Source organism: Lupinus angustifolius, chromosome LG14 (genome assembly GCF_001865875.1).
Source record: "Lupinus angustifolius cultivar Tanjil chromosome LG14, LupAngTanjil_v1.0, whole genome shotgun sequence".
NCBI classification, from domain to species: Eukaryota; Viridiplantae; Streptophyta; class Magnoliopsida; order Fabales; family Fabaceae; genus Lupinus; species Lupinus angustifolius.
The window spans coordinates 10,239,053-10,252,258 of record NC_032022.1 but is presented as its reverse complement, the minus strand read 5'-3'; positions in this window follow the sequence as shown (position 1 = coordinate 10,252,258).

The window sequence follows — 13,206 nt, the reverse complement described above, 5'->3', positions numbered from 1 at the left end:
GTTTCACATGTTCTTCATTTTCGGTTTTCATTCATCTTCATTTTCGGTTTCTTTCTTCCACTTAATGGAAGGCTAAACTTGTAGACTAAATTCCTTTGGTATTGTATCACAACTCTTTAGGTTTTGTTATTAATGCATTTTCGGTTTCTTTATTGTTGATTTCTTCTATGTTAGAAACTGATTTATGAGTTTATCTTCGCTTAGTTGATTTACTCTTTCTAGTGCATGAATGCTTAGTTCGTGTGAATTTGTTAATAGTTTCATACTTATACTGATTTCGCCTAGTTAGAGGTTTCGGTTCTGGAACTTTGAATTGATTTTCGCTTAGTTAATTGATTATCAACAAATTCGGAAGTTAATGGTTGGAATCTGAAAATAATCTTTTCAAACCGAGGATTGAGTTGTGAACAAACGAACCAAAAGGATTTAGCCATTTTATTACATTGCTTAACTATTGAATTTGATTTATGTTCATACTATCCAACAACAACAAAAACCCCTTGTGTGTGTGAGTGTAAGGTGTTTGAAGCTTTGCTTGAAAGATAATCCTTGGCAAACGACCTAGGAGTCACTTCCTAGTACTGTTGTTTTTAATTGTTATATTATTTGTATCGGGTATGGCCTCGATCATGGCCCTTACCCATTTTCCAATTTGGGGCCTCATCCTCTGCTTCTACCTCGCCCGCGCGAGGGTGGTCTAGTTACTAGGACTATTTCCTCGCCCTTTTGGGCTCCGAGATCGAAACTCTGTGATGTTTTCGATCCCTATGCGTTTTAGTTTCTCGTGTGGTGTTCCATCGTGGTTAACTACCATATTACTTGATATTTTAAGCTATCCTAAGCATACAACTTAAGAAATTATCCGTACAAAATCCAAGCACACAAATATTTGATTAAGTATGGGTTTTCTTAATGCATAAATATAACTCCAAACTTTTGAGATAGTTTCGGAGATCCAGGTGTCATATTCAGATATAACTATGTCACGATGCATTCTTCCTCATCTTATATTGTCACGTGCTTGATTTCCTTTACGTGATAGTGGGTTAGTCGTCCAACTTCGAAAGCTTCGAAACTAAACACACGAAAATAATTTAGTGATTTGCGAATCAAATTTTACATGATCACCCTAAAGTAAAGATATTGTTTAACACTTTAATCTATTTTTGAACTCAACGAATTTCATCCATCCGGTCCAAGATTCATATTTTTGAATCATCCTTTATCCTCGAAAGTCTTGTTCCCGATTTCCAACATTTTCCAAGTAATTTTTGAACCATCCTTTATCCTCGAAAGTCTGTTACATGAAATTGATGTGACCTTTTCGACGAGATATTCTCGATTAAGCCATGCTTGAGTATTGTAGGCTAATACTCGGTTGGATTATAAAAATCTCCCGATTTCGGTTTACGGTTAGAACTCCGAAACACGGAATTCAGAGTGAAAAATATTTAGAAATGCGTTATGGACGAACTTGATGTCTATCATGACTCAAAATAATATTTCGAGGCAAATGGCGCAATCAGAATTCGATTCCAAGTTACGAAACTCAAAAACACGTTATTGGGCCGAATTTGGGTGATTTTGGGCCCGACGCAGCTCAATAATCTTCCGTCATAGAAAATTACGAAAATTTAACACAAAATAGAAAATCACAAAACATGACTAACACTCAACTATGGTTTAGCCTAAATCCAAACCGATTAATTTCTAAAGTTAATCATTTGTAAAATAAATAATTAATAAAACATACACAAAAAATTCCCGGTGTTACAATCCTCCCCCACTTATAAGATTTTCGTCCTCGAAAATTAAACATACTTGTTAAGAAAAAAGAGACTAGTAGGACTCTTTCATGATGTCCTCGACTTCCCAAGTTGCATCTTCTCCATTTGTTTGGCTCTATATCACCATAACCACGGCAATCTCCTTGCCTCGCAACATCTTCACACTTCTATCCGTAATTCTCAAGGGCATAGTTTCAAAAGTGAGATTATCCTTTAGCTGGATTGAATCGGGTTCAATGATATGCGACGAGTCATGAATATATTTTCTTAGTTCAGACACATGGAAGACATTATGTAGGTTTGACAATAAAGGTGACAATGTTATTTGGTAAGCTACCGGTACCACTTTTCTAAGGAGTTGGTATGGTCCTATGAACTTAGGGGTAAGCTTACGAGCTTTAAACACTCAGCCGATACCAGTCGCTAGAACCACCCCATGAAGACATGATATCCTTCCTCATTTTATCATAATAGCTCTTTTGCCTACTCTAAGTTGTCTTCATATTCTCTCTTATCATTCTGATCTTTTCTGTCGTCTGTTGAACCACATCGGGTCCTAGTATCAGATTCTCCCCCGCTTTAAACCAGCATAACGACTTTCTGCACTTTCTGATGTAAAAAGCTTCATACGGTACCATGCCAATGCTTGAACGGAAACTGTTGTTGTATGTGAACTATACCAAATGCAAGTAGTCCGCCCAACTTCTTGAGTGTTCCAACACACATGCTTTCAACAGGTCTTCCAAAGATTGGATAGTCCATTGAGATTGACCATCTGTCTGTAGGTGGTATGCTGAACTCATACTCAGTTTGGTACCCAAGGCTGTTTGTAAACCATTGCACAATTTCAAAGTGAAATGTGGGTCTCTATCCGAGATGATATTTGTAGGAATACCATGTAACCGGGCAATCTCCTTGATGTACAAATCCACTAGCCTTTCCAATGAGTATTTTATATTGATTGGTAGAAAGTGAGTTGTCTTCTTCAAACGATCCACTATCACCCAAACTGCGTCATAACCTTTCGGAGTTCAAGGAAATCTGCTCACAAAATCCGTTGCGATGCTCTCCCATTTACACACGGGAATATCCAAAGGTTGAAGTTTCCCTCTGGGTCGCTTGTGCTCGATCTTTGCCTATTGACATGTTAAGCAACGCGAGACATACTCTGCTACTTCTTTCTTCATACCAAACCACCAGAACATCTTCTTTAAGTCTTGATACATCTTGGTAGCTCTAGGATGAATACTTAGTTTTCTCTTATGGGCTTCGTCCAAGATTTCCATTTTCAAATCGGTGTCTCTTAGCACATAGACTCGGTTCTTACATCTCAGCACTTCATCGGTTCCTTCTTGAAATTATGGGGCTCTTCCTTTAGCCAACAAGGTTCTATTCTCTTATAGTTCTAGATCAGAACTTTGCAAACCTTTTAGTTGTTCCAGAAATTCATTTGTTACTGTAAGTACACCTAAAGTCAAACTCTTAGGTTTTACTTGTATTGCCGAGGCTTAAATTCCTGAAATCTTCAATCAATTCCATCTCTCTGATCATCATGGTTGACATATGCAAGGACTTTCTACCTAAAGCATCAGCCACCCTATTAGCTTTCTCAGGGTGGTACTGGAAATCAAAGTCGTAGTCCTTGAGGAATTCAATCCACCTTCTCTGCCTCATGATTAACTCATTTTGATCAAATAGATACTTCAAACTTTTGTGATCACCGAAGACTTCAAATCTTACACCATAAAGATGATGCCACCAGATCTTGAGAGCAAATACGATCGCAGTCAACTCCAAGTCGTGCGCCAGATAATTTTGTTCATGTTTCTTTAGTTGTCTTGAAGCATAAGCTACCACCTTTTGTTGTTGCATCAACACGCAACCCATGCCCTGTTTAGACGCGTCACAATATATGTTGTAGTTCTCCTTTGGGTCTGGTAGAATCAACACATGTGTTATAGTCAATCTCTTCTTTAGTTCTTGAAAGTTTTCCTCACACTTCCTCGTCCGGACGAAAGCCTTGTCTTTCCTTGTTAACGTAGTCAGTGGCAATGTCAACTTCGAAAACCCTTCAATGAACTTCCGATAGTATTCTGCTAAACCGAGGAAACTTCTAATTTATATTACGGATTTTGGATAATTCCATTCCATTACCGTTCCCACTTGAGCAGGGTCGACAACAATTCCTTCGCTTGATATAACATACCCGAGAAAATTCACCGATTATAACCAAAATTCGCATTTCGAAAGTTTGGCATAAAGTTGGTTGTCCTTTAATACCTGCAACACTATTCTCAGATGCTTCACATGTTCCTCTTGATCTTTTAAATAAATGAGGATATCGTCGATAGATACGACCACAAATGTGTCGAGGTATGGATGAAAAATCTGATTCATGTAATCCATGAACACTGTAGGAGCATTGGTTACACCAAATGGCATCACAAGATATTCGTTATGACCATATCGCGTCTGAAAGACAGTTTTCAGAATATCCTCTGACTTCACGCGTATTTGGTGGTACCCAAATCTAAGATTGATCTTTAAAAACATGGTAGCTCCTCTCAATTGATCCATCAAGTCATCAATTCTTGGCAATGAGTACTTGTTCTTGATGGTGACCTTGTTCAACTGTCGGTAGTCAGTACACAACTGCATACTACCATCTTTCTTCTTCACGAATAGCACCGGAGCATCCCATGGTGAAACACTAGATCTGACAAACTGTTTCTATAGCAAGTTTTCCAATTACTTCTTCAACTCTGTTAACTCCATTGGTGCCATCCTGTGGGGAGCTATAGAGATCGGTCTAGTTCTAGGAACCAGATCAATAGCAAACTCTATCTTCCGTACCAGGGGTAAGCCGATAATATCATCTGGGAAGACTTCAGAGAAATCTCTACCCACAGGTAGAAATCTCCATCCTTCTTTTCCAATGTTGCCAGCAACATCAATACTTGAGCTCCATCCTTCAAGAGTTCCTTCATTTGATTGGCAGTTGTGCTTTTGGTTTCATAACAAGATTCAATGGGGTCTTTGGGGTCACTAAAGATTACTTTTTTATTAAAACAATTCAGAAGAACATGGTTGTTAGACAACCAATCCATCCCGAAGATGATATCTAGTTGGGATAAGGGTAGACATATCAGGTCTACTACAAAGGTTCTTTCATCTAAAGTTATGGAACATTGAGAACACATAGTTAACACTATGACAGGTTCATTAGTGGGTGTGGATACAATTAGGTCATAGGGTAAGGACGCTATAAGTAATGCTAATCGATTGATAACATCATTAGATATGAAAGAATGGGTCGCACCCGAATCAAACAGCACATATAAGGAAATCTCATTAATACGACATGTACCTTGTATGAGGTCTTCATTGCCCTCGGTCTCAGTTCTGCTCATGGTGAACACCCTTCCCTTGGCCTTAGGTCTCTCCTTTTTAGCTTAGAGCACATCGGCTTGATGTGTCCAGGCTGGTTGCAGTGATAGCACACTGGGCAGTTGACACTAAAGTGCTTCCCCTTGCACTTCGAACACCAAGGTGGTATGTTGTTGTTAGATTTTCCATCTAGTGAACTCATTTTGTTGTTGTTATTGTTGTTGCTGTTGTTTACTTGTCAGAAGCCTCTGTTGTTGTATGGCTTGAAATTCCTATTTTGATTCTTTGATGGTGAAGCATAGGGTTTTTGGTTGCGGTTGAAGGGCTTTCCCCTTCCAAGTCCTTTCCCGAAATTCCTTTGGGGTCCATAGGAATTTTCGGGTAGTACGAAACTTTTCAGCCACACATTTCTTGCCTTCACGCTTTCCTCATATAGCTGACATCTGTTAACCAGAGTTTCAAAATCTGGTATTTGGTGATGTACAAACATCACCTTCGGGTCTTGTCTAAGTCCATCCTCGAACTTGGCATATTTGGACCTTTCATTCCCCACTTGATTGTAGTGTGGGGCATATCTCGCCAAATCTTCAAATTTGCCAGCATATTCCCCAACTGCCATGCTTCCCAGTTGCAGACGCAGGAATTTCATCTCCTTTTTGGTCCTCATATCTGCAGGAATGTACTTCAGCATAAATCTATCTTAGAAAGTTGTCTAGATGACAACTTGTTGTTCATGCACCATTTGGTGGCTAGTAAAATCCCACCAGTTTTCAGCTTCCTTAGTAAGCATATAGGCCACATAGGTGACCTTCTGCTCCTCATAGCACATTAGTGCCCGAAAGATCCTCTCCAACTCCTAGATCCAGTCATTTGCAGCATATGGTACAAAACCTCCTTCAAACTTTGGGGGTTGACGACGACAGAATTCATTCAAGCCCCTATATTGAGTCAATCCTTGAGTTGGTGATTGTTGTTGCTGATTCAGTTGATGCAAGTTAGCATTCACATTATGAATCACTATAGTCATTGCAACCATGAAGTCCAAGTTAGCAGTTCCACGTCCAACCATCTTAAATCTATGAACATTAGAGGTGTATGAGATACTTCTTCTATTGAAATTATTCATAGGTTGTATTTCCAACCGAACAATATAAGAAAACACTTAATCACACAAAGTTAAACAAGAAAACATGTGAGGCCATGCCCAAGGTCGGATAGAAAAGAACCGCTCTGATACCATGTTGTAACGCCCTGAAAATTACTCCAAAAATCTTGCTCAAAAATGGGTATTTTTTTAATAATGAAGTCATATAAAATTTATTTCCTTATATTCGTTTCATTTTCGGAACATCACTTTAAGTAACATACAATGCGGAAAATAAAAAACTGTTACATAATGGTAACAAAAAACAACTCAATATAACTTCGAATAATACTTCATTAGAATATTAGAAAATGTTTGTACGAAATACAAGGCAGAATCCTAATCGTCGCCCAAATAAAACAACTCACAAAAATAAATACACTACACAGGTACCCTAATCAAAAAGCAAAATGGAAATGGAAATAGCTTCTAACGGCTAGCTCTAGCATCTACGGGTGTGCTGGAACACTCGCTCGGGTCCTCCTCCATCTCAGAGTCGGAGGAGAGGTTGACAACCTCAATGGAGTCCTCGATGTTGATTAACTCCAAAAAGTCATCCTCTTCAACTATTGGCTCCTCTTCCTTGGCAACCATCTCCTCCTCTGGGTCATAGGACGAATGTTGCGACATAGTCACCACCCTTGCACCCACCTAGAGGTTTGGCATCATCCATCGAGCGGCTCTCCTCCATACTGGGGAACTGATCACGTCGTTCAAGTACGTCGCCTCCTGGAAGGCCCTGCCGCGTTTGGTTCCTGAGGGGTCACACTCTGAGTCGATGACACAGTAGGTGCCGACCTCCGAGAAGATAAGGTAAAGGAAGCCTCCAGCTCCACATGATGGTATGGGAAGTGCATTGTAGATCCATCGCATACCATCTCCAACTCTAAGGCACAATGGCCTGTTTAGATGTAACGGTCTCCCCCAATCCTCCATGCGCCTCTTGGGACATCGATAAGCGGTAACTCCAAATCCTAGCAGAACGATCCATCTGAACAAAACGCGAATCGAAGACAAACAAAAAGAAAAGGAAGTAAGACATCTAATGAATGTTACTCATTGGCGATGTAGAATTGCACAAAATATTACATCCAGACAGACACACATAACATACACAATATATATCACATATATAAATGCAAATGATGAATGACGTTATAACTCAAATCACGAGGATCAATATCCACGAGCTTAATGTATGAATGTTATGTTTATTTCATCCATCCTTACACCAATATCCTCTCAATAAACTATTCAGAAATAACCGAGAGTACAGGTCCCATAACAAGCTGATTTTAATGCACCAAACTATTTCTCGCAGGGATATATGATCGATTTGTTGCAAAGAACTGTCCTTTTCAGGATGGTGTCGTATCAAACATTTTCTGGTCATCCCTCTCATCGATCCTGATTGCAAAGAGGGGCTATCAGAGATCGTCTAGTTTGCGCTGTAAGAACTGTCTGATCCAACAGAATACCTCATCCAGGAATACAAGGGACTTGTCTCACCTCTCCCTCAAGACTTTGCTGACGAACCACCGCCATCGCTGTCCCTTTCAACATCTCTAGGCAAGTTTGTCTCCCATAAATTTCCTCTCCACTACTTCATTATCCATAATGATTATACACACTAATCGGTGTTAGCCGATTAAATCTTTTAATCATTCTTTTATATGATCGGCCCAACCTAAGACATCTCCTAAATGAATGCTTCATGTGGGACTCGTTCTTACGTCATCACATAATAGTGGAATAACATCCTTACCACTATGAACCATCACTGAATATCCTGGACGACCATATGGCCAAGCCTTTTATGGTCCACGACCTCTCTGCATGGTATCATGTAATCCTTTTTGGGCATTGCCCTAATCACGACATCACAGTCGGAAACCTTGCCCTAAAATAGGCGCAAGAACAAAGGTACTTGTATAAGTTTGTCGATTTGGGCACCAGACTCAATCATCTGAGTCACGGTCTTTCCCAAGTGTAAATACACTTCACACACAAGCTAGGGCTATTGCCTAAGCAATCAAACAATCAGAAACAATAAAAATACTATATGTCTCTCGCTCAAGCGAGAAACTGTCGCTTAAGTGACGAACTCATCAAAACAGACTCAAATTTCTTACTAACTCTCGCCCAAGCGAGGGAATGTCACTCAAGTGACAAATCCATCAAAAACTGGTCAAAATACGTGTCTGGTCCTCGCCCATGTGAAGTACGGTCGTTCGGGTGCCAAAAACGCCCAAAACAGGCCTAACTTGATGCTTGGCCCTCTCCCAAGCGAGGTTGGCTCACCAAGGCGAGGGGTTGCTCGCCCAGGCACCAATTTGGGCCCTCATCATCTGCTTCTCCCCCGCCTAGGCGAGGCTGGCTCGCCCGGGCGAGGGTGGTCCAATTACTAGGACTATTTCCTCGCCCTTTTGGGCTGCCAAATCGAAACTCTCTACTATTTTTGATCCCTATGCGTTTTAGTTTCTCGAGTGGTGTTCCTTCGTGGTTAACTACCATTTTACTTGATATTTTATGCTATCCAAAGCATATAACTTAAGAAATTATCCGTACAAAATCCAAGCATGCACATATTTGATTAAGTACAGGTTTTCTTAATACACAAATATAACTCCAAACTTTTGAGATATTAGGAGATCCGGGTGTCATATTCAGATACCACTATGTCACGATATATTCTCCCTCACCTTAGATTGTCACGTGCTTGATTTCCTTTACGTGAGAGTGAGTTTGTTGTCCAACTTTGAAAGCTTCGAAACTAAACACACGAAAACAATTTAGTGATTTGTGAATCAAGTTTTACATGATAACCCTAAAGTAAAGACATTGTTTAACACTTTAATCCATTTGTGAACTCAACGACTTTCATCCATTCGGTCCAAGATTCATATTTTTGAACCATCTTTTATCCTCGAAAGTCTTGTTCCAGATTTCTAACGTTTTCCATGGGAAGTTTTTAATAAAGTTTACACTCTTATCAACTCATAGATTTATATTTTCATGGAGACTTTTTAAGCCATACTTCACCATTTTAAGGTAAGTTTATTAATCCAAGTCCACACTTTTTAAACCAATATCTCTCAAGTTGATCTTACCACTTTAAAGTAAGTCATCTTAAGTAGATTCCATATTTTGCATAATAGGTTCTCCATGGTCATTTCAACACAGTCTTGATAGTGTTGATCTCATACTTAAAACAACATTTAAAATCAACATTTCTTAGGTTACACTTACCACTTCAAAGTAAGTTTACCTTATCAATGTTCATCTTATAACAAATCCATCATTCATTACTTCATAACACTTTAAGTTTATAAAGTCAAGACTTTTATAAGTCATCTTTTATCCCAAATGATTACTTGAATTTGGAATTCAAAGAATATCATTTACTAACCAAACTTTTAACTCATAATATTTTAAAACAACACTTTTTCACAAAACTCATCCATAAACATTCGAATTTCAAAGTTAGAGTTTTCCTAAACACATACATGCCATGATTTAGACCTAACGCTAAGGAAAGTTTTGATCTTTCAACTTATCATTAAACACTTTAAAGGTTCCTTTGATAACAAAATCATCCACTTTGAAACAAAATCAAACCTCAACATTAAAAAAATATAATATTCTAAACTTGTACAAGGCTATGGTTTTTCAAGCAAAAAACAAGTGGAAAAGTCCAAACTTTGCATGGTTAGGAAAACTCCTTAAATGTTCCTTTGATATACAAACCACCACCTTTAACAATATTCAAATACCAACAAACATACAAACTTCATAAACATTAAAAACAGCCTCATGAACACAAAGAGTTCATGGTTTCAAAATAACTTTCTAAGTTCAAGAAAATATTTATTTAGAGTTTTGAATATAAAAAGAGTTAGGAAGATTATTAGAACATTTCAACGGTTGAAAATGTTAATAACATACATATAAACATCATATTATAATTTCATAAACATCTAATGGTTAGATATTAAGATATGAAGAAATCAAAATGAAGAACCATAAAGAACTACCTTGAGAGTTCTTTAGAAAATGCAAAGTGAAGAAAGAGTATGAAAATGCCAAGCGTTTCTTCTAATCTAGGGTTGACTCTTTTAAAGAAAATAAATCAGATTTTGAAGTGGGTAAAGACCAAAGGTTTCTTCCAAAAAGTTGATTGTGTAAGAGGTAGATGGGTGATTTAAGGGATTTTGTGTAAGAGAATATGTACTTTTGCTTGTTCAACAAGCAAGCCTCTTACATGAAAGTGATATGACCTTTTCGGAAAGACATTCTTGATTAATCCATGCTCGATTATTGTTGGCTAATACTCGGTCAGATAATAAAAATCTCTCGATTTCGGTTTACGGTTAGAACTTCGAAACACCGAATTCGAAGTGAAAAATATTTAGAAATGAGTTCTGGACGAACTTGATGTTTATCTTGACTTAAAATAATATTTTGAAGCCAATGGCGCAATTAGAATTCGATTCCGAGTTACGGAACTCAAAAACACGTTATTGGGCCGAATTCGGATGAATTTGGGCCCGAGAGCAACTCAAAAACCTTCCGTCGCAGAAAATTACGAAAATTTACCACACAATAAAAAATCACAAAACATGACTAACACTCAACTATGGTTTATCCTAAATCCATACCAATTAATTTATAAAATTAAATGTTGATAAAATAAATAATTAATAAAACATACACAGAAAATTCCTGGTGTTACAATATACACCGCCACTTCCGGGATCAGGGTGCGAACCTTCATGGCCTCCAAGTTGAATCTGGCTAGGTAAGCTCAGAGGGGTTCATGTGACTCTTGTCATATACCGGACAGGGTGTAGGAAGAATGAGGTTGCTCTTTGTTAGTTGTGAAGCGGATGTTGAATCTGTTGGCGAGAGTGGCTCATTGATCAATGTTGTTTGGTGCGAGCCGAGTAAACCACTGTAAGGCAGCGCGTTTCAGAGTGAGGGGAAATGATCGACGCATGATGGGGTTGGTGGCCCCATGGAAAAACATTAAGGCTTCAAAGACATCTAAATGGTCTTGTAGGTCACTTGTTCCATCGTATTGGTCGATTTTGCTATGTCGGATAAGATGTTTAGGGAGTGTTGAAGACATATGGTTTATGTGAAAGGATGTCTTGCTCGTGAGGAGTTGTGATTGGGGGGTTGAGTTATCTGAGTGGTTTTCGTGTTTGGCGTAGGGGGGGGCTATTAGTCTAAATGCTTCCGCGGATTCAACGAAGTGCTCATCGGCAAGTGGGCGTGAGGGTCCATTACTGGGTTCAGGTCTATGCTAGCGAAGTTCGGCTAGTAGTTGGGCCTGTTGTTGGATAATTTGGCCTTGAGTTTGGATCATGTGGAGGAGTTGTTGGGTGGTGGGTGCTTCTGGGATGGGGTTGGGTGGATGACTTTGGCTAGCCTGTTGAGATGGTTGTACTAGTGTTAGGGGGTCAATGGAAGGGGTATCATGATTCGGGGGAACATTTGTGTTGAGTAGTTCTGCTTGGCTAGGTGGTTGAGTTTGGTTACGGGTGGTCACCATATTGTAGGTAAGCCACACACGACACAAATATTCTTTGCTACTAAGAGGGAATGGTCGGTAATTGGTGTAGAGAGACCGATGATGAATATCTGGTAGAAGGTGAAGAATTAGGGGATCTGGTCGGATGTCGTCTGGACCCAATGGGGAAGGTACGTGAAAAGGTTCTCCGACGATCAAGTCAGTTGAATATTCTAGAGAGATAAGGGGAGTAAGTAAGAGAGAAGTTGGAACAATAAATATAACAATAAATGAGGGAATGAGGAATTAATTTTACTCTCTGTTTGATCTCTCTTATTTATAGATTCCAATGAGTGCTGAGATGACATTTGATTATTAGCCAGCACCTAACATGTATAAGGAATGCACTCTGATCGTCCTTACTTGTCCTGCAGATCTGCTCTTGTCAATTTGACGGGGGCAGGTAGAATATGCAGGTGGCGTGACAGACGGCCTGCTAGCTCACACTGAGGGCTAGTCTGCGGCGCATTAATGGCGGGGTCAGAGGAGCATTTGTGTTGCGTCAAGAGCATTTATGTTGTGTCAGGAGCATTTATGGCATACATCAGAAGTGGGTCATTTTGAGGCGGGTCTGGCCTACTCTGGGCGGGCAAGCATGATCAAGGTCGAATGTAGGCTTTGTCCGGGACGGGTTAGAGAGCACCTGGATATATCCCAGGTAGAACATAAACAATTTTAAATCAATGATTCCCTAATATATAAAGGGACATAAAGGGATACATAGGAGTATGATGAACTTGTGAAGAAGATCTTGCTCCTGACCTTGGCACGGTTTTGATGAAGACACCAACATCACCAAAAAGAAGAAAAGGAAGATGACTTATGAAGACAAATGAAGATAAAGCTCCAAGACATTAGATTAAGTCTTTGTAAGTACTTCTATCCTAAACTCTTAAGTATATACAAGTATAATTGCTCAAACTATTTTTTAGAAAATGTGAGACACTTTTAAAAGACTTAAAACATTTTTCAAAAATAGTGTGTAACAGGTTACTTCATTGAGTAACAGGTTACATGTGTGAGAAAAGAGTTATCCAACTGAAAAACTGATTTTTGAAAGCTGAGTAACCCATTACTCAAAGTGAGTAACCGATTACTCAAAATAACTTTTAAGTATCTGTTGGACAGAGAGTTTGAGTAACCGATTACTCAAAGTGAGTAACCGATTACTCAATATAAAATTCGAATTTCAAGTGGACAGAAAGTTTGAGTAACCCATTACTCAAATGAGTAACCCATTACTGAGAGCTGTTGGAAGTGTTTTTCAGATTTCAAAGTGAAAGGTCTTCACTCCAAACGAAATCACTTCACTCCAA